The sequence below is a fragment of the Papio anubis genome, chromosome 14 (assembly GCF_008728515.1).
Source record: "Papio anubis isolate 15944 chromosome 14, Panubis1.0, whole genome shotgun sequence".
In the NCBI taxonomy this organism is placed as follows: domain Eukaryota; kingdom Metazoa; phylum Chordata; class Mammalia; order Primates; family Cercopithecidae; genus Papio; species Papio anubis.
Window position 1 is genome coordinate 80359322 of NC_044989.1, and position 27344 is coordinate 80386665.

The 27344-nt window shown below is 39.3% G+C and overlaps 1 protein-coding gene and 1 long non-coding RNA gene across 8 annotated transcripts in view; one reads left to right on the top strand and one right to left on the bottom strand.

Moving 5' to 3' along the window:
• LOC108581687 overlaps positions 1 to 12964 on the bottom strand; it is a 39122-nt gene extending 26158 nt beyond the window's left edge. For both annotated transcript variants that reach the window (XR_001894309.3, XR_001894308.3), the window contains exon 1: positions 12811 to 12964. This is a non-coding gene — a long non-coding RNA (uncharacterized LOC108581687). The remainder of the gene's footprint in view (positions 1 to 12810) is intronic.
• The window catches only part of CTNNA2 (catenin alpha 2), a 1322067-nt gene that overhangs the window by 612684 nt on the left and 682039 nt on the right, over positions 1 to 27344 (top strand). The window lies entirely within an intron of this gene.

The window sequence follows — 27344 nt, forward strand, 5'->3', positions numbered from 1 at the left end:
GCGAACTAGACAAGCACAGACCTTAAAACCTTCACAGTCTAATCATTTAATTAAAAAACCTTACCCTAACGTCTTGAAACAACCCACTAGATGTAGCCGATGTTTTTGGATGAAAATGTTTTGTTTCCTTTAAGTTGTAAAAACAAGGAACCATATACTTTATTCATTCAGTAAACAAGTCATACATATGTACCCAACTTTAAAGTGATGACTCGGATATTCAGAAAAAAAAAAAGTTTGGACTTGTAGGAGTTTACTCAAACACAATGTTTGTCCTTTCACTTATACCTCAGTGAGATGTCAAATGGTCAGATAGGCCACTACGTCACTCCAGTATAATGGGGACTGCAAATACTAGGTCATGGTACAGAAATCAGTGACCACAAAGTACAATGCAGTGTGGGGTGGGGTGGGGTGGGGTGGGGGTGGGAACCTGGAAATCTAAGCTTGAAAGTGATTGCAACAAAAGTTTTAGCATAAGGAAATCCATGAGTGCATATTTGAAATATACCAACATCTAAGCACACGAGGAGAATCCTAAAGTAGGAGAGTAAAACACTTCAAATTGTATGCATTAATCATAAGAAACTGTCATATTCAATAAGTAGAGAAGGAGAAAAAGGGCTCACACAGTGTCCTCCATACACAATGACAGCATTGTTTTAAACATTTCATTAAGCCTGTTAAGATTCATTAAAGACAGTTTATGAACACATGTTTTATACAGTTCCTTGTGTTTCAAGTATCAACATTTGTTTGCAGGAATATACATTGCCATTCTCAGAAGGGCAAAAATGAGAGTACTTAATATTTTTATTTACCTTTTCTCATAAATAAGTTTATTGTTTGGTTGTTGTTTTTTTGTTTTGTTTTGTCTTTTAAGACAGGGTCTCACTCTGTCACCCAGGCTGGAGTGCAGTGGTGCCACCACGGTTCACTGCAGCTTTGACCTCCTGGGTTCAAGCAGTCCTCCCACTTCAGTCTCCCAAGTAGCTGGGAGTACAGGCATGCACCACCACACCTGGATAGTTTTTTATTTTTGTAGAGACAGGGTCTTGCTATGTTGCCCAGGCTAGTCTTAAATTCCTGGGCTCAAGCAATCCTTCCGCCTTGGCCTCCCAAAGTGCTGAGATAACAGGAGTGAGCCATTGCGCTTTGCTGTTGTTTGTTTTTTAAATCATTTGAATCTTAAAGGTAATAATACTGCCTGCATTGGCATATATAAAATTAATCAGAGCAGAAAAAGAATACTATATCTCATCACTCAAACACAACTGCTTTTAACACTTGATATAAATATTTCCATTATTTTTCTGTGCAAAGGTTTTAATGTTCTTTTCCTGCCTAGTTAGCATCCTGTGTGTTCATTGACCAATGTGTTTAATTCTCTCCTTTTTAATAGACATGACCATTTAACTGTCTATTTGAATTCAGCAAAGCACTAGGTTTTTGACTTATTTGTTAAATTATATCCATTTACTTCAGTAACTGCCATATGTCAAATATCATGCTAGATCCTGGAGATGAATTGTAAAATAAGTCACAAGCCATACCCTCTGAGATTCTAGAGAAATTAATTTATTCAGCAGATATTTAGTTCAGTATCTATTATGTCCTCATAAAATACGGGGCACCAAGAATCCAGTGGTCAAGACAGTCTATTAGGGGAGGCTCCCAAGTGCTTCAGTGTTTCATTTTATTGTGTCATGCTTGCTAAGACAGAGCTGCACACACAGTGCTATGGGAGCAGAAAACATGGGGTTACTAAATTAGAGCTAATGAATTAGGGGTGAAATAATTCAAGGAGAAGGTAATGGTTAGGCTAATTTTTGAAGGAGTTACATGAAAAGGTAAGAAAGAGTATTCTAGGCAGAAGGAAGTACATGGCAAAAGAAGGAAATTAAAAAGATAATACCTCAATAGAATGGTCAGAGCCCTTTGCATCCATCAAGTCTAATGCCCTCCCCTCCCAGGGGAGAGAACTGAGGCCCAGAGAGGTTAATGTGCTCAACATCAAATAACTAATGAAAGCCAAAAATGGGAACTAAAGCCATGTCTCTTGACTCTATCCTATCAGACTGGGAGCTGTTGCCAGGAACAAAAGCTAAATTAAGCCTCCTTATTCCATTTCATATTTAACACCAAGCGAGAATAATGATCTACACCTCACAATGATAGAAATATTTGGAGACCCTTTGGCTCACTGTGTTAATTACACTGAGAACTGAACTGAGAGTCTATTACTTTGAACTGAACACTGAGTCATTACTTTGCCCCATGAAGGCGATTTTTCAAGTGGTATTTTTCTTAAAGTTGAATATCAAAGTATATATCTAAATGATAGAAATGCCTGGTATAGTCCAATATTAAACACAACAAAATTTCAATTAGCCAAATAAAAATTTCACAGCCCTTCATTATAATTTAATCGTGCTTTTCTTTTCAGAGAGCAGATCATATGAAAGAGGCATGTTATCAGATAACAAGCTGAAGACATGCCAGACACTGTGTTCTGAGCCCCCACAGTGGGCTACCTGATATGTTAGCCCACTCTTTGTTACTTTCAGCAAGAGGGTTGCCCACTGGGAGCGTATAGTTGAAGTGAATTGACAGAGATTTATTTCAGAAAGTAACTTTCAGAGTCAGCACAATGAGCCAAAGCTTCTGTTGTTCTACAAAAGCATCAAAAACTATTTACAGCAATAGCCCTCAGGTGTGGAAGAGACCAGCCTCCAAGAAGGAGACAGACATCGTTATGTTCTGCTGATCCAAAGATAAAGGGACTAATTTAGATGAAAATAATCAACTATCCAGAATTACATACACTAAAAATTCGGTTGTATTAAGTCTCTGGCATATATAAATCATATTTTCACAGTGGTTATATTATCTCAGGTCTAAAAGTACTGCCTTGTTACACTTTAAATCCTACATAAGCAGAGGTAACTTTCAAACTTCTGGGATAATATTTAGTATGTTAAAATAAATTGCAATAATTCAGGAAAACATTTACTATCAATTCCAGTGGAAAATCTGACTCAATGAGCTTATTTTTTTCACTAAAGACCTTTATTCATGTTTATTAGAGAGGTTTCTGTTCTATTAGGATATATAACACATAGATGGGTCACATATCCTAGCTAAGTCTTCATAGATTGTGTGTCCAGTTGGGTCTAGAAGATTTATTTTCCTGAAATTAAGGGTTGGAATGCTTATTTGTTTTCTAATTTTTTTTAAAAAATACATTACATTGTAATGATGCAAAGTAGCGCTGATGTAACAGACAGTATTATAAGGTAATAGCCTTTCTTATAAAGTAGTAGACACAGAAACAAAACCAAAAAAACCTCGAGGATTTGCATTGCCATTGAACAGATAAACCATTAGATTGGTTTCAGGTGTAAGTTCCTTTTAGTCAAACAAGTTACTACAGTAAGCATTTGTCAGATGTTTGCTATTTGTCATGCTATTGTTATTAAAATAAGTATTTTCCATGTACTGGGTACAGGGAGATGAGGATGTGTTAAGGTTTTATAGGATACACGCTCTGTTCTCTGAGTCTGTAGTAATTCAGCACCTAGAAGATGAGTGCACATAGGCCGTATCATGAAGTAGTATAAGTGCCCCCAAAGAACGGGGAAAGGAGAGGTAAAGAGGACTAGAAGAGGGTTATGAAAGAGGTGGGGTTTGCTATGGACATAAAGAGGCAGGTTTGATAAGGTGATAATAAATGAAGACAGCACATGGGAGGGCATTTGAAAAGAAGGCAGCAACCCAGGGGACTGTGTGGCAACAGTGACCACAGATCACCCAGATGACTGAGGTGCCCAGTGTTCCTGTTCCTGCGCTGCAGGAAAGGTCTGGCTAAGTCTTGTGGTAGTGTCCGCAGTTCCCTCCTCACACAGCAGAATGCCTTATGCACACTAGCAGCTCAACGCGTTGTGTGCATTGAGCTAGGTGAATAAAAGGAAGAGGAGTTATGGTTATTTCCATAGCCATTAAGGAGTTGTTCCTTCAACAACGAGTGAGATCCCTATGGAAACCAGTCCTGCCCTGTATTGCATTCATCTTCCCTAGCACAGAGCTGTGTACAAAGGATGGATGCTCACAGTACATCCATGGATGCCGGTTGGTATATCTCAATGTGTCACATCAAATTCTCCTAAATCATGAAATTAAAATGTTGGTATTTCTTGCATTGAAGTGTGACTGAGAGGAAAACTATGTCATTATGATGGCAGTATATCCTAATTGCTAACAATAGGCTTCATGACTTAGATTCCTCATCTATAAAATGGGAATAATGATAGTACCTACCTCGTAGTTGTGAGAATTAAATGGATTAATGACAGTGAAGTGCTGCAAACAGTGCATGGCGCATAGCATTATTATGATTTTTGTTTTGTTAAGACAGAAGGTATTGATGTGAGAGAACTAAACTCTGACAATTAGTTAGAAGAAAAAGGAGACAATTTATCCATGAGCACAGTCTATGTCTATTCCAGGAAAATATTAATGACTGTTCAACCTATTAAATTTAACCTGTCAGCCTGATAATCCTATCATATTGTTTATAAATATGAGCCATAGAAGTTGGAGATGTTTATCTGAACAAGAAAGATGTTACATAAACTTTCAAATGCTGATGCATTTGAAAGAAACAGTATACACAGTTTAAGAATCTTTACTTAGCATTTCAAGTCTCAATAGGATAATCATTTATATTTCGTATTGTAAGCAGCGAGTATGTTATGACCCCCAAGGCCTTGTTTAGATTTGATGAGGCAATACCATGAGTGGGATTACTGCCTCTATAATTGAGTAAATGTCTTTCATATTTGAAAATACTTCAAATGAAACAGGAAAGTTCCAGACTGATTGTTTTATGCAGAAAATGTTAACTTTGTACATATGTGGAAGACCATTTTAACTTTCAGAACTGGTATTTAAATTTGTTCAGATTTCAAGAAAATGGGGTTCATTTTAAAAACGAGGAGATGCCTGGCAAAGTGGCTCATCCCTATAATCCCAGAACTTTAGGAGGCCAAGGCAGGAGGATCACTTGAGCCCAGGGGTTTGACATCAGCCTGGGCAACATAGCTAGACCTTGCCTCTGCAAAATAAGTAAGTAAATAAATACATAAATTAGGCCGACATGGTGGTACCTGCCTGTAGTCCCAGCTATTTGGGAAGCTGAAATAGAGGGATCACTTGGGGCCAGTAGTTCAAGGCTGCAGGGACCCGTGATCCCACCACTGCCCTCCAGCCTGCGTGAAAGAGTGAAACCCTGTCTTAAGAAAAAAAAAGAGGAAACTAGCTTCTAAAATATCTGATAATGCTAAAAAAGTGGGACTTCAAAATGCTAACTTTTCCATTCTTTTCCATATTTTAGTTATTTGAATATCATCAGTCAGATATCTTTAATATATTAACTGTAATTGTTGGAGGATTGATTTTTTTTCCTAAAGGTTTATACAAATCTTTCCAGAGAATAGATTCCTCTTTAAGCAATATAGTTATATGACTGAAAATATACATGGAAAAGAAAATGTATGCTGCACAATTACTGGAGTAAAGAAAAATTTAGTCTCAGCCAAAATATAAGTTGGCATTACATGTAAGCATTAGCATTATTACTTAAGATCAATATAGATTTTGTGAAAAAAACTAAACTAATCCTTGTATTAAGAAAAATGTAGTGACATTAGGAGAAGGCATCCTATGTGAGAGAAAAATTGTATTCATTACAAGCAAAAAGCCACACCTGCAAATATTTGTCCCTGTCTGTAAATTTCATATTGAATCTCTGGAGAATTCAATAGTGTGGTAAATGTAATTTGTAGTTCTTTACAATTATGGTCTAAATAGATGAAGTCTAAAGGGAGTTTGCCTATTTGATTTTCAAATTTGCATCACTTAAAATCCAATCAGGCCAACTGTTCAGATTTTTATTAGATATGAAATACATGAATGGGTTCAAAGTCTTTGCTATGTATTGAAAGAACATATCTGACTTTACGGCAGGCCTTAACTACGGGATTCAGTTAGCTTGTGGTTCAACCCCATTCCTGTAAAGATTGTTTACTGACTGCTTGAATTGCTAACATATTATACCTTTCGATTTTCAGTAACCGGTGTTTTATAGGCCAGCAGATTGTCTTTGATTTTTGAGAATTTGTGGTAACATATTGAGCTTACCAGATTTATGCAGGAATGTAAAATAAAAATAGTGTAGCAGGCGCTCGGGATTTTTGAACACAGAGGGGATTAGCTTTACAGATGGCTGGCACAGATAATGGCATTGAGTAATTTAGCCATGTAAGGTAATCTGTTGTTGACAGAATACATTAACATTTACCCGCCATATACAGGTGTTTGGGTTGCAATGCGCTTGTGACTCAGAGCAAGCAGCATCATTTGTAGAGTAAGTCTAAAGTTTGAAATCTCTAAAACGTGCTTGGGTTTAAGGACTTATTTTAGGGAGATATTCTAAGAGTTTGCCAAAATATACTATATAATTTATTCAGCCCCTCTGTCTTTAAAATCATTATCCTTTGTTGGCTACTTCATAAAATCCAAATCATCAGAGAATTTTTAAAGGATTCTGATTTAATTAATGGAAATATTCTAGAAAAAGACCAGAAAACTTCAGATCTAACTATAATTTCACAAACAATGTAAAGTCTATTATCCGTTCTCCTGAAATAATAGTTCTTAACTTAGCCACATATTAGAATAATCTGTGGGACTTACTAAAAAAGTACAGATATCGAAACATATACACAGCACCCCCTCCCCCACCCAGATAAAGTGCTTCAGGTGATTCTAATGTACAGTCAGGGTTAATAATCTTTTCCCAATAATTAAATTTACTCCTGCATTTAAAATATGTACACATTACCAGGAGTGGTGCCTCATGGCTGTAATGCCAGCACTTTTAGAGGCTGAGGCAGGTGGATCACTTGAGATTAGGGGTTCGAGACCAGCCTAGCCAACATGGTGAAACCCCATCTCTACTAAAAATACAAAAATAGCTGGGCATGGTGGTGTGCACCTGTAATCCCAGCTACATGGGAAACTGAGGCAGGAGAATCACTTGAACCTGGGAGGCGGAGGCTGCAATGAGCTGAGATTGTGCCACAGTACTCCAGCCTGGATGACAGAGTGAGACCCTGTCTCAAAAAGCAAAAGATAAAATAAAATAAAATAAGTACCCATTAAAGCATCTCTGTTTCTAGACTTCTCCAACCCAAAACTATCAACATTCCAAAAGCACTCCTGGAATCGTCTTTCATTTCCTCAGGAACCTCTGATAATCTTGATGCCAATGCTGTCAACACTAAACTCAGCCTCCTACAGTCCTACAGCTTCTGGATCATTTTCTTTTGACAATTGCATTTGCATTTCTGGGCACTTCCCCAGTTAGGTCTGTACCATGGCTGCTCATTTCATAGGCCATGCTGTTATAGTCTCTAGGTCTTTGCTCACAGCTGTGCCTTCTCCCTGGAATGCATTCTTTGCTCTTGCTTCCTGCCACCTCCATCCAAATCCAAGTTCTCTCTCAAGGTCTGTAAATCACATCCTTAGGATCCCCACCCCACCCTAGTAAAAGTAAATTTGTATTGCATGTGTGGTCTGCAGGCCACCTAATTTGGTACCTCCCACTGCTTATTTTTTATAGTCTTTGCTGATTGCTTCAGGCATATCATGTCTTATATTTGTCCTGTTACCTTCTACCCACTAGGCTCACCTTCTACCAAGCCACACCACACCATGCCAGTCCAAACCCAACTAAACAGGCAAAGCCAAGCAACAACCGAAACTGCACAGGGATGGACAGACACTAGATGCTCAACTAGTATCTGCTGAAATAATTGTGCTCAAAAAGGGAGATAAAAATTAATGGTGATGCTTATACAAGTCTGTGACTATTTAAAAACCACTGAATTGAACACTTTCAAGGGGTGAATTTTATGTCATATAAATTACATCTCAATAGAGTTGTTATTAAAAATGAGGTAAAAAATTTTATGAAAAACATTTTGAAAATGTGAATTTTACTTTTGTAGCAAAAAAATAAGACATAAAACAATAATACAAGAACAAAATTGAATCCTAGTCTGGGAATATGCTGAGGACTGGCAGTTTTTGTGGTGTTTCTTGTTATATGAAACTTGAGAACAGGGCTGGCAAACTATGGCCTGGTCCATGTTTTTGTAAATAAAGTTTCATTATGTTGTCTGTGGCTGCTTTCACACTGTAAGGGCAGAATTGAGTAGTGGTGATGGAGACCATCTGCCCCGAAAAGACTGAAGTATTTACTGTCTGGTTCTATAGAGAAACAGTCTGCCTATCCCTACTTTAGAATGTATGCATGAAGCTATGTTAAATTGTATTATTTATATAGCATACTCATGAGAAACTAAAATTGTTAACAAAGTATTTCTGATGCTGACAAGGTTTTTGTGATGTCTCAGGATGTAGCCTTGTGAAACTGACGTCCTGTGAATGAAGATAATTCCTTTCTTCAGAGTTTTTGTTAATTCAAGCACAGTGATTGACATCGAGGCCTGTGGGTCCTTCTGCTGACGTTCAGTTCTCCCCTCCATCCCCTCTGTCCTTCAGAGCCCTTCTCCAACACCACTCCTCCTAGTGAGCTTATCCTTACTCTCTCCTGGAAGGTAGGTTCCCACTTTTTAACCCTTCTCACATTTGGCACCTCTCCCTGAACCATTTCTTTCACTGTACCTTGGTTGGAAATTATTTGCATAATTTTCACTCCAAAAACCTGAAATAAATACCAGTCTTTGCACAGTTCCAGATGAGGGAGGCACAGAGATGAATGTGATATGGTGTGTACCCTTGAGTTCACACTCCTATCCTCATGAAGGTAGCCAGCTTTCTTTGGCTCCTCCACTTTCCCTCTCCTCTCTGTATTACCTGTAGCCAATTTGTATGACTGTTGGCTTTTTTCTGCATCAACAAGGATGAACCACACAGGTAGACTGTCAAAATTTCAGCCTTGCTCCAGCGCTTTTCTAAGTCCACTGGTGAAGTGCAACCGACATACAGACAGAGGCGATTATTGGGTAGGAGTGTGGGCCCTGCCATCTTATGCCTGCTTCTGGATCATGGGTTCTCCAACAACTTTTGTGTGAACTTAACCTCAGGTTCTTTATCTGTAAAATGGAAACCCAGTTCTTTGGGTCATGATGTGGATTGAAGGGAATGATATTTGGTAACATTGCTGGATATGTATGAAACTGTCAGAACATGTTACCCATTATTATTTCATCTTTCATTGCTAGCTCAGTGCTTATTCACTACTTTTTAGTTCAGGTAGTTAGAATGAGGGCCAGTATCATAGGTTATGGTTTTCCACTTAGTTTATACTTCCAGAATATTATGAAGTAATAGAATATTGTGTTAGTTCATTTTCACACTGCTATCAAGATACTACCTGAAAAAGGGTAATTTATAAAGGAAAGAGGTTTAATTGACTCACAGTTCTTCGTGGCTGGGGAGGTCTCAGGAAACTTACAATCATGGCGGAAGGCCAAGGGGAAACAAGGTACCTTCCTCACAGGCAGCAGAAGAGAAGTGAGTGAGGACACAGGAAAAACTACCATTTATAAAACCATCAGATCACGTGAGAATTCACTCACTATCATGAGAACAGCATGGGGGAAACCACCCCAAAAATCCAGTGATTTTTCTTCCTCAACAAGTGGGGATTAGAATTCAAGATGAGAGTTGGGTGGTGACACAGAGACACACCATATCAAATATGTAGCAATTTATAATTGGTCTATAAAAGGGATATGACTTACTTCGTTGTCATGATTAAAAAATAAATTCAGCTCTTCTACTCTGGACTGCAGATCCCAAATCCAGTCTTCTCTTGTTTCACTCCTTGTCTCCTTCTTTTTCATTTCTCTGTGTCACAGATGTTGCCATCATATAAATGTCTTCCTACTTGTAAAATCATTGACCTCACCTGATTGTTATGCAGAATTTTTGGCTGCACAGATTACCTAAACCCTTCCAAGAGCATAATTAGACTCAACAAACTGTTTATCTTTGTGTGTTTTTTCACTGTAAGGTTCAAGCGGCAATACAGATGGAAGAAAAAGAATCTGTGAGTCAACTACACTGTGCACACTGGTCTCATGAATTTTAAGTCATATGAGTCTAAGACTAAAATCTGTGGTGATCATGCAGAGATGCAAAGTGTATGCCAGGTTTTCAAGGACCTTATTTTGATTAGACCCGTGGGTTTTTTTCTTTTCACTATCATTGTTATTCAGAGAACATGAGTTATAAGGTAGACAAGGGCATGAACACTTTTGATATATTTTACCTAAAATCTGCTGTTTCAGAGTTGGTTGGGAACAGTACATACCAACTTCAGAAGAAATACCCTTCTCTTTGAACAAAATGAAAATTAAAACGATGCCCTGTTGTTCCTAGGAATGCTGCCTCAAACTTCTATTAGTTGTAATTTCTTGGACATCATTTCAAACCAAACCAGAAGTTGCCCTCAGTCTTAGTGCATCAGTTTAAAGCACATATTTTGATATTCGACAGGTTTCATTAAGGCAGAATTTGAAAGTATGACTTATTAAATATCTGTAGCACCATATGTTTAGATCTCTTCATCCTGATAAATGCCCCACTCCCCAATTCTGCTACCTTCCTTTGTGATTCAAGATCTGTCTTTCCTTCATGCCATTTAATAGATTAAATTTTAGAAGCCAGAAAAAAATTAAAACAATGAAGGGGAGTTTCATGTTGTGCTTTTGTAGTGCTCTCAGAGGGATCTAAAAAGAAAAGGGGAAGATCACTTTATTTCTTTAAGTCCAATGTGCTTCATGATCCCCGTGTCCTCATTCCACAGGTCAGAGCGTAGAGAAGACCACAGTAACAGGGACAGTTGAAATACAGCTATCTGACCCTCACCTACTTGATCAGGATTTCAGTTCTTTGCAATATGCCTGCACACAGTTCTGGAGTTCCCCAGGTGACGTCACAGGGTCTCGCTCTGTCACTCAGGCTGGAATGCAATGCTGCAACCACAGCCTTGACCTCCCAGGCTTAAGTAAACCACAGGCACATGCCACTGCGCCCAGCTAATTTTTAAATTTTTTGTAGAGACAGGAGTCTGCTTATATTTCCCAGGCTTGTTTGGAACTCCTGGGCTCAAGCGATCCTCTGCCTTGGCCTCCCAAAGTACTGGGATTACAGGTGTGAGCCACCACACTTGGCCCCCAGGGGACATCATATGGGTTCACCCACAAGGCTGCTCCCATGGACATCACCTGGCCTCTGCTAGGGGCCAGTGAGTACACACCTGCCAGTCACTGGTGAAAGTGGAGGTCTGAGGACCATGCTTACATACTAGGTTTCCGTTAAGAAGTAAAAGAGGCCACCTCTGTCCTCCTCAGTTCACCCGAATAACAGGATATGTGCAATTCCTGTTTATGCTTAAACTGCTACATAGATTTTGGCTAATTACTGAATATAAAAACCAGGCATAATAGTTTCAACCCAAGAAGCTGTGGAGCCTCAGGCTATAATAAGTAGCCAGAGAGAGGTTGAATGGGAACCTCTCTATTGCCTCCACTCCTGACTCACCCAGAACAACTCAACTTTTATGTGTTTTACACACCCAGACTGAAGAAAATTTTGCTTAAAATTTTACTCTGCCGTAATCAATTTGTGCTTATGTTTTATGATTTGCATTTTAGTCTTATACAAAATACTTTCCTTTTAACAGAACACTTATGGATTTCGCGATTATAAGCATGATCTTGTAATACCTTAGGACAATATTTATGTTTAAAGAAAACACACCAACAGTATATTGAAAGCTGATGGGAAAATAAACTCTGAGAAGGAAAAGTGCTTTCATACAACTTGTAAGAGCCATTCCTTTATTAATATAAAGTACTCCTTTATTTGAAGGTTTGGGCAAAAAAAGGCAGGAGAGTTTTATTTCATAATTATTGTCCACTTCCAGGGCTTGAATAATGAACACAAAATTCATTAGCATTAAGCTTTAGCGATGAGAGAGCATTTATCAAACCCATTTTCTGAACTCTCAAAGGTATCTTGAAAGTCTCAAGTCATCCAGTTTCAATGCATACCTTAGAATATTTCCCTGGCCACCTTAATGTGGAAGGACAGGCAGATAAAGATAGCTAGTCCAAAGACAGAAAGAGTAACACAATGTCTTATCCAGAGAGTCTACAGAAGCTTGAGTAGTTTTCATTTACTATGAATACATGTTTTTGTTTGTATGTTTGTTTGTTTGTTTGTTTGCAGTGTATGAAACTATTTCAGGCAGTTAAGTTTGAAAGGAAACAGAAAAATAAAGTGGATCTAGTGCAGGATGATGAGTGAGGAAATGGAGAATCAGAGAATTCCATGGAGAAAAATAACAAAATCCCATCCAAACCCTGATTACTAATGTGAATTCCCTTTCAACATCCCCAGCTCCTCTTCTGTAACTTCAGTGATCGAGAAGCCCCTGAGAGACAGGCAGTGCACTGTCATGGGAAATGCTTAGCATCTGATGCTTTAAAGGCTCAGATTTGAGTTCTAGCCCTATAAGACTCCTTCTAGAGTGAGATCCTGAGAAAATTTTTAGCTTCTCCGAATCCCAATGTCTTCATTTGTAAAATAAATGTAGTAGTGCTATGTTGGTCATTATGCATCTTGTCCCTCATTCTTTACCTTTACCTCTGTCCTTCTCTTTGCCCGAGGAGGCTTGACCTCTACAGAAAGCATCTTCCATGTCCCTTTGCTTACCAGCATCTTGTTGGGTTGTGTCCATGGAAGGCACCAGCAGGAGATAGAGGAGGGCACAAGGAGAGAGGACACAGTACTTCTTTACTGGTCTCTGATTGCTCTGGCCTGTGTATTCTGACTGTATCCTTCCCTGTCTACAGCTGCTTTAGTTTTATGTCAACAGGGTCTTTCCTGGATCCTGTAAAGTTAGTTCTTTCCCATACGTTTTCAGGGCCAGGAGTAATAAAGTCTTCCGCTTCCTGCTGTTGCAATCTCTGAGAATCTCTATGTGCCTTGTCTTTTTGCTCTTACCTCTGTGTCAGCCATCCAAAGTGTCTTGAACCACCTGCACTGAATTCTCATTCCTGCCAGGACCCTGTCTCATCCCAGTACCTAGTCTTTCTCAGATTTGTTGAGAAGTTCAAATGCAATACTACATGAAGGCTTTTTAAGAGTTTTACAAATATTAGTTTTCAACCTTATTGTACCAAACTAGCTATTTCTTTTTCATTCAGCTCTCATAGTTATTATCTTTAGCTTGAGCTTGCTTGTACATTAATGTGATGTCTCCTTTCATATTAGGGATTAAATATAATCGTTGACAGCTCTTCAGGTTCTTAAAGACAGTGGCATTTGCACCCAGGCCTTCTGTTCTTTGAGTTAATCAGTCGAAATTACTACAAACATTTTTCACATGACTTGGTTTTAAGTTTCTCCTCCATTCTAGTCACTCTTTTGAGTGCATCCCAGTTCCAGATCATTTCCTCTGTAATGTTCAGAGCTTGACTCAATATCCCAGATATCATCTCACTAGACAAGAGTTAACTCTTTTTTCCTTTTGTCTATCAGCCTCTTCTCTGCAGCACTTTTTTTCTTTTTCTTTTTCAACCTTGTACATTAGGCAGAATAGACCCCCCGAAGACGTTCATGCCCTAATAACTATGGATTAGTTACAGAACTTATGAATGTATGAGCATGTTACAGAAACCTATGGTTAAAGGGACTTTGCAGATGTGATTTAGTTAAGGATCTGGAGATGGGGAGATTGTCCTCGATTATTCGAGTGGCCCCTATGTAATCACAAAGGTCCTTAAAGGAGGAGGGAGGCAGAAAAGGAGGTCAGAGTGATGCCATGTGAGAGCTCAACTTGTTGTTGCTGGGCTTGAAGATGGAGGAAGGGGCCATGAGCCAAGAAATGTGGGAGGCCTCTAAAAGCGGAAAAAAGGCAAGGAATTAGATTGTTCCCTAAAGCACACAGAAAGGAATGCCGGCCTCTAACACCTTGATTTTAGTCCAGTGAGACCCATGTCTTACAGACCTATGAAAATAAGTCTATAAGGTAATACATTTGAGTTGTATTAAGCGACTAAACTTGTGGTAGTTTTTTGTTAGCACAAGAAAAAACAGATAACACTTTGTATGAAACATTGATCTCACTTTTTTTTTCTTTTCGTAAGATTGGCCCTATCATTCCAGGTTGTTGAGAATATCTTTAGTCATATTTCTGTTATTTATTGGATTAAGTTTCTGTAGAAGATTCATTCATTCCTTAATTTGTCCTGCATGGTGAATGTATACTAATGTGGATTCCCTTTCAACATTCCCAGCTCCTCCTCTGTAACTTCAGTGATCGAGAAGCTCCTGAGAGATAGGCAGTGCACTGTCATGGGAAATGCTTAGCATGCTTACCATGTTACTTACGTAGGTCTTGGCCACGGCTGGATCCTGATAAAAGTCGAAATGTTTGATATTTGGTAGATATATTAATCAACACCATTTGGGACCATATCCTACTCTACTGTAGCTCTTTTTTTTCCCCCTTTCCTTGAGGCAGGGTCTCAGTCTGTACTCAGGCTGTATTGTGACCACAGCTCACTGGAGCCCTGCAGCCTTAACCTCCTGGGCTCAAGGGATCCTCCCACTTCAGCCTCCTGAGTAACTGGGACTTGTAGCTACTATTTGTTTATATTATCCACCAGACCATCAGGACAGATTTGTTATTTTTTTATGAGAAGCATATTTAGAGAAATTTGCCATCTCCTCTATCTACTACTCTAGTAATTCTGTCAAAAATTAATATCAGAATACTCTAGTGAGAAATTTAGAGCACAGTTGAAAAACACTTTTAAATTAAAATCCCAGTTTCATTACTTATGACCGTTCCATAGCCTGAAAATCCACACAAAGAAGAACAAGAAACATTGCCAGAATTAATCGTACTTGTACATCTCCTTTTTCAACAGCTAGAATGGATTTGTCTTATGCCACTCTTAATGCCTTGCCTCTATGTGAAAATGCAGGATTCCTGGAAGGCACAATCCTTTGGGAACTTGCAGAAGTAACTTCATATATTAGTAGTCATCAAGTAAACAATTAGCTACCTTGTTAATAGTGTAATGAGGGTAACTCCTGAACTGCTGTGCTACTTTTCTTTGGACATTAGAGGTCTTGTGGCCCCTTCTAAGCCATTCACACACGTAGGAGCAGTGAGATTTGCTCTTTTCATTGGATCATATTTTCTCCTTGCACAGAAAGCCTTGTATTTTCTGCTAGGTACTTGGTTGGAATGGGATCCATATCAATTTGTCTCAGCTGTTGAATGGTACTTACTATGTTATATGGTGAGCTATAAAGCTCTGTTCTTAATAAATAGGTGAATTGCTTTTCCAAACCTGTTTCTCATTTAATTTAATTTAATGCAGAATATTCAAATTGGCTACATGACACTAATTCATGTTTAAAAGTGTCTGAGTTTGGAATTCAAGTCCTTAGAGTATGCCAGGCCAAAGAGGTTTATGAGAAAAGGTATTTTTATTGTTGAGATGAGTAGAAGAACTTAATTTTAGTTTTATTTTAATATTTAGCATCTTCATAGCTACTTTTAAAATTCACTAGAGAAAATCTGCTCAGGTCATATTTCTAAGACCCTGACATAAGAAAAAGCCATTCTCTTGAAGGTTGGGGAAAGATTGTCTTGCAGTTCTGCTGACTCAACTGTAAAGTTCCAATGAGCACATCTCATACAATTGAGAAGTGGCCAGTAGTAAGGAATATGGTGTTTGGCATGTTTAATATAACTTACATACATTTACAACTTCAAGGAAACACAGTGTTGTTTATAAAAGCCGTCTAATTTTCCTAAGTTGCTACCTTCATTTGGTACCTACTGATTATCATGTGCTAACTGGGAGAAAACACCTACAAGCAAACAATATTCTAGTCCTACGATTGATTCTGCTTTAACTGTGCTTGTTCAGGTAGCAAAGCCATTAGCTACTTCTTGATAGTTTTTATGATCAGACTTAGCACCTGGTATTGAGCAACCACTGAAGAATGCATCTTCCGTTAAAAGGTTGATTTATTAGTTTATATGTAAAAGAACACTGGAGGTTATAAAGGTAACAAAGACCTTAAACATTATATTGATTTTTTTCCCCAGAGCTTTTTCTCTTCTTGTTGTATTGCAGGGTAATAAAATTTCACTAGGCCCATTGGATCTATAAAATCTGAAGTACAGCCACAAACAGATAGAAATGAAATTGTTTGACTGGAGCGATAAGCAAGGACTTGGCTTTGAACTCTGAGCAGTATAAGTCGTTTCTCCGGCCCGTGAGGGTGAATTACAGCCTGCTGTGCATTAAAGGACAAGCATGTATTTGTAGGAGCTCCCAATTCAGTAATCACTGGGTGATACAGTGACCTTTGCATGGCCACTGTCGTTTCGAAAAAAGGCTGTTTAGACGTGGAAAATCAACACAGTGCCTTTTTAATAGAACTTACATATTTCATTATATGAATTAAAATTGTGGATGGATATCAGATCTTTGATTTCTGAAATAAAGAGTGGAATAGGAAACTCAGAAGTTTAGTTTGCAAATCTCAGGATGTATTATATTTAAGATAGTGAGCATTTCTTTCTTTGTGTGAGCTGCAGGCTCCCCATAGTATAATGTGCTATTCTGTGACAGACTAGAATTTTTGGGCCTCTACTTTGTGCTGGGCACAGACTTAAGTAAACTCTTGGCATGGGAACCATTAGCTCATGTTACCTTTGTCTCCCTGTAGCCTCAGTCCTGTCCCTTGCAGCTCCCAGCACTCTATCACCCAATGATTCCCTTATTACCAGCCTAATCAGTCAAGTACAATAGAGGGCCAGTGAGAAAGACCTCTGAAACCTACCCAGCAAAGTGAAATTCTGATTTCAATGGTGAGGGCTTGAGAGCAGTATGCAAATCAGGGAAAAGGTAGACAAGGTCTACCTTAAAGCTGGCCCTATTGCCTTTCTTGTGGATTGATATAGAAGTGATTCAAATGGACGGTTCCCTGGCCACTTAGCAAAATTTTTAATTCATCCAGATGAGTGACCTGGTGTCTCCAAAGGTATAATTTAAAGGCTGTCACATACCTGGGGGTGGCTAGTGTGGGAAGTAAATTCACAATAACTAGCTCTTGGCCGGTTACTGCCATTACGAGGCAACCTGAAGCCACTGAGGCCTTAAATCAAAGCCATATGCTAGACAAGTAGCCTGTCTTTCAAAGGTACTGTCTTTGTTCAGACTGTTATAACAAAATACCGTAATCGGCTGGCAACTGCCTTTTATTTCTCACAGATCCGGAGGCTGGGAAGTCCAAGATCAAGACACTGGCAGATTTGGAGTCTGGCAATAGCCTGTTCCTCATAGATAGTGCCTTCTAGCTGTGTGCTCACACAATGGAAGGGCAAGACAGCTTTCTGGAGCCTCTTTTAGGAGGGCACCTAATAGTATTATTCATGGCCTATTCACCTTCCAAAGGCATACCTCTTGATACTGTCACACTGGGGATGAGGTTTTAACATATGAATTTTGTAGGGACGCAAACATTCAGACCATAGCAGGTGCATTTTTCATTTTTTATTTTTTGGAGCCTAAATTCAAATTATCTTTCTTGTCTCTTTTACCATAACCACAGATTTATTTGTTTTTCATTTTTCTTTAGGTATTATGTGTTGCATATAATATGCCATATTAATCCCCAACACAGTGGAGAACCAACTGTGCTGGAGAGGTGAGGGTGGGGGTCAAAGAGGTGCTAAATTCCAATTGGTGGGTCCCTCTTTTAGTTTGATAGATGTGATTGGAGCACTTGCTAGTGCACGTTGGAGCCAGTTTCTGAAATTTGACTGCTCTTGCAATGAATTAATGTTACACAAAACTATGTCTCACATATTGCCTAAAGATTGTGTTCTAAGTGAATATCTGATAGGGTCCAATTTACTTTTGCAAATAAAATGCCCTGAAGTCTCACATTACTCCTATGCATATGTGAGTTCATTTACATTGTATGACTGCCAGTCTTGTGTAAGTGGAGTGGGAACATGTTCATATAGAGCAGATGAGTGTTACACATTCTCATGTTATGCCAGGATGGTGCTGATGAAAGGCTAAGTCAACGGCCACAGTCTAGGTGAGTTCTTGCAGCAAGAGTTCCTAAACCAGGGTAGACAAATATGATGCATACATCCAGTAGCATCTCATGCCAGCTGTCACTGCTTGATGAGAGCTTTCTTTCTGAAACCACAAAATGAATCTGAACACTGCATTCCAGATAGCCCATGTCAGTTACTCACTGATGTCATACCAATAGGAATCCAATTGCCTTTTGCCACCCTTACCCTAGAAGATCACTCTAATGGCCACCGGGCGGAGCTGCTTTGCTGCCAGCAAAAAATAGCCATGAGTTTAATGTGGGCCACAGGGTACACGTCACACCTGCCAGCCCACCCACATTATCCCAGCAAAACAATGGGCTAAGTAATTACTTTGCCACAAAATGTCCGTTTCCCTTGTGATTGAGTCAGTGCTAAATGCATCTTACCCTAGCTGGTAGAAATGACCTAAATGATATAACAAAGCACAGCCAAACCCCTGCCAGGTAGACCTTTGGAAATTTGATTCTCAAGCAAGTAGCATTTATCTTCCTGACTGATGTCTAGCCATGTTTCTATTTCTGTATCTATCTGGAGCTCTGCCTATCTAATCCTTTGCTATTGCTGGTAATTCCAGGAAGGGGTGGGGGGTGGAAATTGCCTTTGAATGGAGTAAAATTTAACATCAAACCTGTGAAACATACCTTGGGTGTTCCAGTGGCTATCACCTCTAAGACCACACATTCTGCAGACAGAGCATGTCCTAGAATACCTTCATGGTCAGTTGATTCATCTCAGAAATCCCACATATTGATATTCCTCTGTCTTTTGTTACTTTCTCACTTAAACTAGGTTGATCTTATTGAAGGGGGAGAGGAAATTCACATGTCCTGACCGGTGTCAGAATCTTCACCGTTATTTCATGTAATCCATATAATGCCACTGAGACATGGGCATTATTGTTTCATTTTTCACATGAGACAACTACGGCTAATAGAGTTGAAGGCACTTACTGATGATCTTCACAATATTGCCTAAATTTATAAATGGGAGAGCCAACATTCAAATATGGATTAAAAAGAAACCCAAGCTGTTTATCTAATGAAGGATATTACTTTTACCCTTTTAGCAACTCATGAGAAAAAGAAGTCCGTATGAAATTTTTCTTTGAAAAATGTCATTAAAAGTTTGTTTTTGTTTCAATAATCCAAACCTTTGTGGGTTCTAGTTTACGAAAAAAAGATGTGCCTTATTCTGTGATTTCCTTCTAAAGAATGAATGAGAGAGTTAAGGTAATTCTCTGAAGGATGCAGATAGACGAATTACACAAGTTCCTGGGTAAATGTGCTGACAATAATGAATAGAATTTCTATGCAACATGATTTGGTGCAATATTGTCCAGTTCATATGGTGCCAACCCTCGTTCTTCCCCACCCCTCTAGTCTCATTGCTCCTCTTCATTTCACCTAATTCTTTTCAGAAAATGTGGGAATTAGATGTATGAAACTTACATGATAACCCAAAGATCCCCCAGTTTCTCTAAGCTAAAATAAGTGACATGGCCTACTCATCCTATGTGTAGGTGGGATGCCAATATTTCACCTCTGCAAACCACACTAAATGGCAGGGGATACCTGAACTGTGAATAACACTCCATTAAAGTATGACTTTTAAGAAATTGGCAGAATCAAATCCCGATGCTTGAATGGCATTTCGAAGCACGGTTAATTCCAAGAATTTTTCTCTCTGTTCAAGTCAGTCTTTGAGGAGTCATTTTCATTTGCCTGTCTGTTCAGGATTTTATGGCATGTAAGTGACAAGTACTCTCTGTAACACATCGTGGGAGGGCACCCGCTAAAAGAGAGCTCAAACTGAATGACATTGGATGTGAAATGCAACCTTTTTCTGCCAGGCTGTGTGATATTTAGCATGCCTTGACATATGCTAAGCTACAAAATTTTAAAGCAGAGATTCCCTTGGGAATGTTACATGGAATATGTGGGTCAGAATTCTCTCGTGATTAGTTAAAATGTCTAAAACATTTTTCACAATTTCAAATGAATATTTTTCTTGAGCTCTACCATAAAAATTTGACATATTGAACATGACTTTAGAGACTTAAGTAATGGCTTCACACTATTGGAAAAATCAATTATGGTGGATCTTTCTAATGCATACTGTCTATAAAAACAAGTCAGGCGTGGTGGCTCACTCCTGTAATCCCAGCACTTTGAGGGGCTAAGGGGCGGATCACTTGAGGTCAGGAGTTCAAGACCAGCCTGGTCAACATAGAGAAACACTGTCTCTACTAAAAATACAAAAATTAGCTAGTGTGGTGTCGCATGGCTCTAATCCCAGATGCTTGGGAGGCTGAGGCATGAGAATCACTTGAATCTAGGAGGCGGAGGTTGCAGTGAGCCGAGATCACACCACTGCCACGAAGGAAGGAAGGGAAGGAGGGAAGGAGGGAAGGAGGGAAGGAAGGAGAAGAAGGGAAGGGGAAAGGGAAAGGAAGGGAAGGGAAGAGAAGGGAGGGGAGAAACTGACAAGTTTTAATAATTGAGATATTGGTATCTTGAAACATCCAAAAATAATTACTGGTGAAGGGTGAGGGGAATATATACGTATTTTTTTTTTTTTTTTGCCCACAAAATTCTGGGCACATTACTACCTGCTGTCTTTCGTATCCAAAAGATGTGTTCATAACCCATTCATTTTTCTATCATGAGTTATTTTTTTATCATTTATTGATGTTTATGGCCATGTTCAAACAGGCATGTATTTTATTTCCTCTTTTAGGTAAGGTACTTATTTCTGTTGCCAGCACTTGATGGTTCTGTTCTTCTTGCTTCCATCTTATATACATGTGTGACTAGATCTTTTTTGGGAGGACAGGGTCTTGCTGTATCGCCCAGGCAGGAGTGCAGTGGCACAGTCATGACTCACTGCAGCCTTGAACTGTGGGGCTCAAGCAATCCTCCCACCTCAGCCTTTCAAGTAACTGGGACCACAGGTCCCCCTTCACCACACCAAGCTATTATTTTTATTTTTTGTAGAGATAAAGTCTTTCTATGTTGTTTAGTCTGATCTCGAATGCTTGGGCTCCAGTGATCCTCCTGCCTTGGCTTCTCAAAGTGCTAGGATTGCAGGCGTTAGCCTCTGTGCCTGGCCTGTAACTGGGACCCTTACACCTACATCATTAACCTTAACAGCCCTCTGGGGGAGGAGCATACCTGTGATCATGAAAGGAAGGAAAAAAGGTGGGAAGAAAAGAAAGAAGGCAGCCGAGGAAGAGATAATTCTAAATGATTGTTGTCCTTGCTACTCCATGGAAATTGCTCTTTTCAAAGCATTGGTGACTTCTATCTTGCCAAATCCAAATGTCATATCTTTTATGACTTTTAGCAACATTCAAACCAGGTGATTACTGTGCCTTTCTTGAAACTTTTTTTTATTTCATTATTTCCTTCCTTCCTACCTTCCTTCTCTTCCTCCTGAGGCACACACCTTCTTGTTTTTTCCCCTAACCATACCAGGTATTTTTTCCAGAACCACTTTCCTGGAAGTTCTTCTGCTCCTGATTCTAAAATTTGCAGTGCCCTGGCTCTTCCCCTTCTAAACACACTCTTAACAGGTCCTGTCTATTTGTTTCCAAGGCTGTAAATTCCTCCTGTCCATTCATGACTCCCAAGTTTATAACTCCAGCCCTGACTTCTCTGTGCTCAAGCCTGTGCGTGCACATGCGCATGCATGTGTGTGTGTGTGTTACTGCATAGTTGAGCTTTCTAGTGCACTGTCAAACAGGAAGCTCAAACTTTGTATGTGTAAAATAGAATCATTGTTTTTTGAATCAATCCTACTTCCTCTCCAAATGTTCCTACCCCAACCATCCTCATCTCGGTGTGTGCACCGCTGATTGTCCAGGCGCCTAGGTCCCAAATGTATGAGATGTGCTAGGCTCCCACCTCACACCCGGTGCATCTACAGGTCCTCTAGACTTCTCCTTCAAAACGTCTCAATCTGTACAGGCTCACTAGCCCCACAAACATCACATCCTCAACTATTGCAAGGGATTCTAATGTGTCTCTTTGTTTCCTCTCTTGCCTCATGATGACCAATTCTCCAAATAGTAGCTAGGGTGATCTTTTATAAATGCATATGAAAGCATGCTATTTTTCTGTTTGAGCCTTCCAGAATAAAATTCCAATGCCTTACCATGATGGGTCAACAGGATGAGCTAATCTCTCCAACAAACAATCCATGAAACTCAGTGATTTAAACAGATTTACCTTTAAAGTTATACATAGAATTACTGTATAGCCCAGCAATTCCACTCCTAAGTATATACTCCAAAGAATTGAACATAGTCACTCAAACAAATACAGGTACACACATTCATCACAGTGTTATTCACAATAGCCAAATGGTGGAATAACCCAAATGGCCATCAACAGATGAGTGGATAAAAAATTGTGGTAACATTCTCTAGCCATTAAAAAGGAATGAATAACCAATATATACTTCAATGTGGATGAACTCAAGAACATTATGCTATATAAAAGAAGCCAAAGCAAATGGTTATGTATTGCATGATTCCTTATTGCATTATCCAGAATTGACAAATCTACAGAGAAATAACATAGGTTGGTGGTTATCAGGGGCTGAGGAAAGGAAGAAACGGGAAACATGCTTTCAACAGGCCTGGAGTTTCCTTTTGGAGTGATGGCAATGTTTTCACACTAGATAGAAGTGGTGGTGGTTGCACAAAACTGTGAGTGTACTAAATGCCACTGAATTGTTTACTTTAAAAGATGAATTTTATATTAATTTTACTTCGATTAAAAAGAAACAGAGCTTATTTATATCACATGCTCATCTAGAGTAGCTGAAATTCCTGCTCTATGTGTTGGTCGTTTTCGGTCTCAGAACCCAGGCTGACAGAGTGTCCACTGTTTAGGGCATTCTTCGTAAAACACAAAATTCATGAGAACAGAAAATTGTTTCATTAAATAGTTTTAAAATAGACTGAGTGCAGTGGTGGCTATCAACCCAGGAAATCAGCTTGGGAACAGTTTTACTTTTCTCCATATGGAGCAAAACATGCAACCCAGTAGCTGGTAGCAATGGTCTCCGTGGTCCATTCAGGAAATGGCAGACGTGTTTAAGAGACTGAGAGTTATTCCAGCATTTTGGAAGGCCAAGTCAGGAGGATCACCTGAGGCCAGGAGTTCAAGACCAGCGTGGGCAATATCGTAAGACCCTCAACTCTACAAAACCAAACAACACAAAAAGCAAAACATAAACAATCCCCCCACGCAAAATAAAGATATACAAGGAAAAAATACCTGTTTGGTAAAAAATTCCATTTCATATGGTCCCTCGATATCTGTATATTAGTTATTTGTCTTTGCCTTATTTAGAGAGTTGAAGTTCAAGTGTTTACATGGCATGACTCTTCTTTTTTTAACTTTGAATCCCCTCGTTGTTCCAGTGCTCTTCCAGAGTTCATTACTGATCTTCCACCTACCCCTTCTCTTATTGAGACCATTTGTGTGAAAGAAAGGGTTCAAAATCATCACATTTTTACTCTCAATAGCCCTACGAGACAGATACTATGATTATCCTTATTTAATTGATGGTGAAATAGGCTCAGGGTAAGCAGTTTGTCTGTGGTCACACCGTCTATTAAGAGACATCATTACTTGGAGTGCAGACTGTTGACTTCAGGGACCAAACCTAATGACTACATTATACTGGCTTTCCTTGTGCACCACCAACAAATATTAAATCCAGTTTAAGTGACTAAATTAACAAGAACAACAACAACAAAAAAATCTTAATGTGAACAAGAAGAGCACATATTTATTAGGTAGCTGGCCAGGGATTGGAACTCAATATTTGGGGGGAACAACAAACTAAGCCAACTATTTCTTGTGCCTGTTTTGGAGCCCCATGCTCTAAAGATGGCTCTTTTGAAATTCCAGGACAGCAAATTACATGCATTTGTTCCTGATTAAGCCAATTCGCTAAGCACTTTGCATAAGAACATGACTAAAGAGAGGACTGTCCTTCCATCCACTGGATTTCAATAAAGCTGTCAAAAGAAAAAGGTCAGAAATAAAGAAATTACAGGTTTGTTTCACCCTCCTTTTAAAATCCTTGTTACAGACATAGCAATGTTTCCAAATAAATTGAGAGAAGAACAGAAGTAAACTACCTGTAGATGAGAACTTAAGGAGACCACAAAGAGACAGATAAAGATACTTTGGTTGAATCTTTAGCTTATAACTTAAACAGTGGTGGTAGGGAACTCACCGTGCTTTCTCCTGCCTTCTCTGTCTTCCTTTGGTTGCTTTTCCTTTCACTCTTGGCCAGTGATTGTTGAAATAAAGCATTTATCTCTGTGTGTGATCAATTAAATTGGAAACACTTTTTGGGTTTTAAAATTCTGTTCAAGGTATTGTTTGGCTTCGTGGTTTCTAAGATATATTCCATGCCAAAAGTGTGGTTTTATTGACCAGTGAATACATTTATCTGGAAGAGCAAGACAGCTTTGGAGGAGGTGGAGGAGGTAGAAATAACTTACTAGATGGCACGATTTGAAAGTGACCAAAGCACTCCCACCACCCGTGAAAGCGACTGATATTCTACTGTTACTACATGTGAAAGATTTAGATTCTTACAGTAAATAGGTGCATACTCCTAGGGGGAGTAACATTTATGCCCTCATGAACTAATGCCTTTCTTGGGGCATGGTGAATGAACAGCTTTTGAGAACAACATCATAGAGAAAGGGAATTCAGATGGGAATGGGAGGAGCAAGCAATGGCAGGAGAGCAGTAATGGAGAGCAAGAGGAAAGGCTCCTCCAAAGTCAACCTGCTTCACCACCAGGCCAACATCTTACTAGATCAGGGGCTTATTTCTACTCCACGGATATGAGGCTGCTTGAAACCTCTTTTCAAAAATGCCTTGGGGAAGAAATTCTATCTATGCTAATTGTGTTCAAGAGCCTGTCTTAATTCTGAAACATAATTCCAAATATTTCTGGCCTTCTAGAATACTGTACCTATTCTAACTTAGTCATTTCAGTCTCAGCCTGTTATTCTCCTCTGCTATACCCTGAATAGACCAGGGTGGCCATTGCTACCACCTACGGGGCTGCATGTTTTGCTTCATATGGAGAAGAGGAAAACCATTTCCAAGCTGATTCCTGGGTTCACAGCATCTATGTTAAGTATATTAGCACCTTCCATTTGCAACTGGGAGGGTTTCCCCAGGAATTTTATTCTGTCAGGTATTAGATACACTAATAATAGGTGGCAGGCCATACCAGAGAATTGAGGGCGCCAGTAAATTACTGTGAGGAAAGCAATTTGACATCCTTTCATCTTTTGATGAAAGCTAAATGTGAAATCTAGGTGTAAACGTCTAAAAAAATTGAAAGTCACACTCAGAGGGGGAGACCTAGGAGTGTGGTGAAATCACCACTCAGGGAGGGAAAAGACTTGAGGTTGAACTGTGATTTGACAACATTATTTCTTTCCAAGATTAATGCATCTGTGGGACTACTTGGCCTTATTCCTGGGTCCTATCAATTTAGCAAGGACGTTTACACAAATGGCTTCTGTAGTCTAGCAGATATTGGGGCAGAAACACTGGCCCAAGAATTCAGGTTCTTCTCTTTGAAAGATGTATAATGCTGGGGAGGCGAGACAGCCCCATTTTGGCGTCCTTAACCTGTTTCTGTCCTTCTACCTAAGGCTGTCTGACCGTGAATTTTACCTCACTATGTCTTTGTTCAGTGTTTTTTGTAAACTCAAAAGCAAATGTACAGACATAGTCAGCTATTTCCTCCCCTCACCTTCCATGCAAAAATATACTTTCTTTGAACTAATTTATTTTCCCTTCCTCAAGACACACATATAAAATATTATCACTATTATCATCATATTCCCTTATATGGTTTATTAATAGTTTCAGATATACATCTCATTTCCTGGATTAATGGTGTTTTTCTCTGAGGTTGGTCTTTATCTCTGCAGTGCCTCAATAAAGAATATGAACACTAGCTCTTATGTGGCACCTGCTCATCCTAAGGCAGGCACTATGTTAGGCACTTTGCATGGATGACCTCGTTTTCGCCTTTCGAACCCTGATACATTTGGTATTCATAATTATCCCCCTTTTCAGAAGTGGGAAATACGGCTTTAACATATTGTCTTACATCACGAAAATGTGAGAGCAGAAGGATTTGAACTCAGATTTGTTTGCCTGAAGAGCTGTGTTGTCCTCTTTTCTTAGTAAACATGCGATACTTAATGATGCCTTAGTGCTATGGAACAAAATTTCTTGAAACGCTGTGGCTTATAATAGCACCATTTTCTTTTTTTGCTCCTAAGTCTGCTCCTGAGTTAGTAGTTAGAACAAGGCTAAGCAAGGATAGCTCAGCTGTGTGTCAGCTGGAACAACTCTACTGGGGCTGGAGGTCCCATCTAAGGGGGCCTTACAAGTTGGTTCTAGTTGCTGGCTCAGTTCTCAGCTGGGGCTGTAAGTTGAAAACCTCATTGCTCCATGACATAGTGAGTTGGGATTCTTGCAACACAAAGGCAGGAAATGCCAAGGCTTCTTACAGCTTGGGCCCCAAAGTGGCACAGCATCACTTCCAAAGCATTCTTTGGTTACAGCGGGTCATGGGGTCAACCAGACTCAGAGAGGGGACCGTACAAGAACATGAATACTGGCAGGCACAGTTCATTGTCATGGTTCAAAGTTAACAGTCTACCACACCAAAGGAGCAGAACCTTTGTTCGTCGTTTCATTATCAGCAAAGAATCTAGGAAGTACACGTTTTATTACCATCTATGCAGCACTGTAATAAGGAAAGAGAAGAAGATACAGCTTCTGCCTGTGCTCTGTAATAGTACCTGATACTCCATAAATTCAAACAGAAACCAAAACAAAGCCAATCAAAATGACAAGCAAGAGTGGTGAGTATAAACATACCGCACATTGGAAAATTTGGCATTTTCATTCTGGAGATATTTTAAAGAGCAACAACACCCAAAGTATATTTCCTTCTAATTTGTGGTATGTGTGCTCCTTTATTTTAGGCACTTTGGCATGATCTTCACAAGACAGGGAAAAGA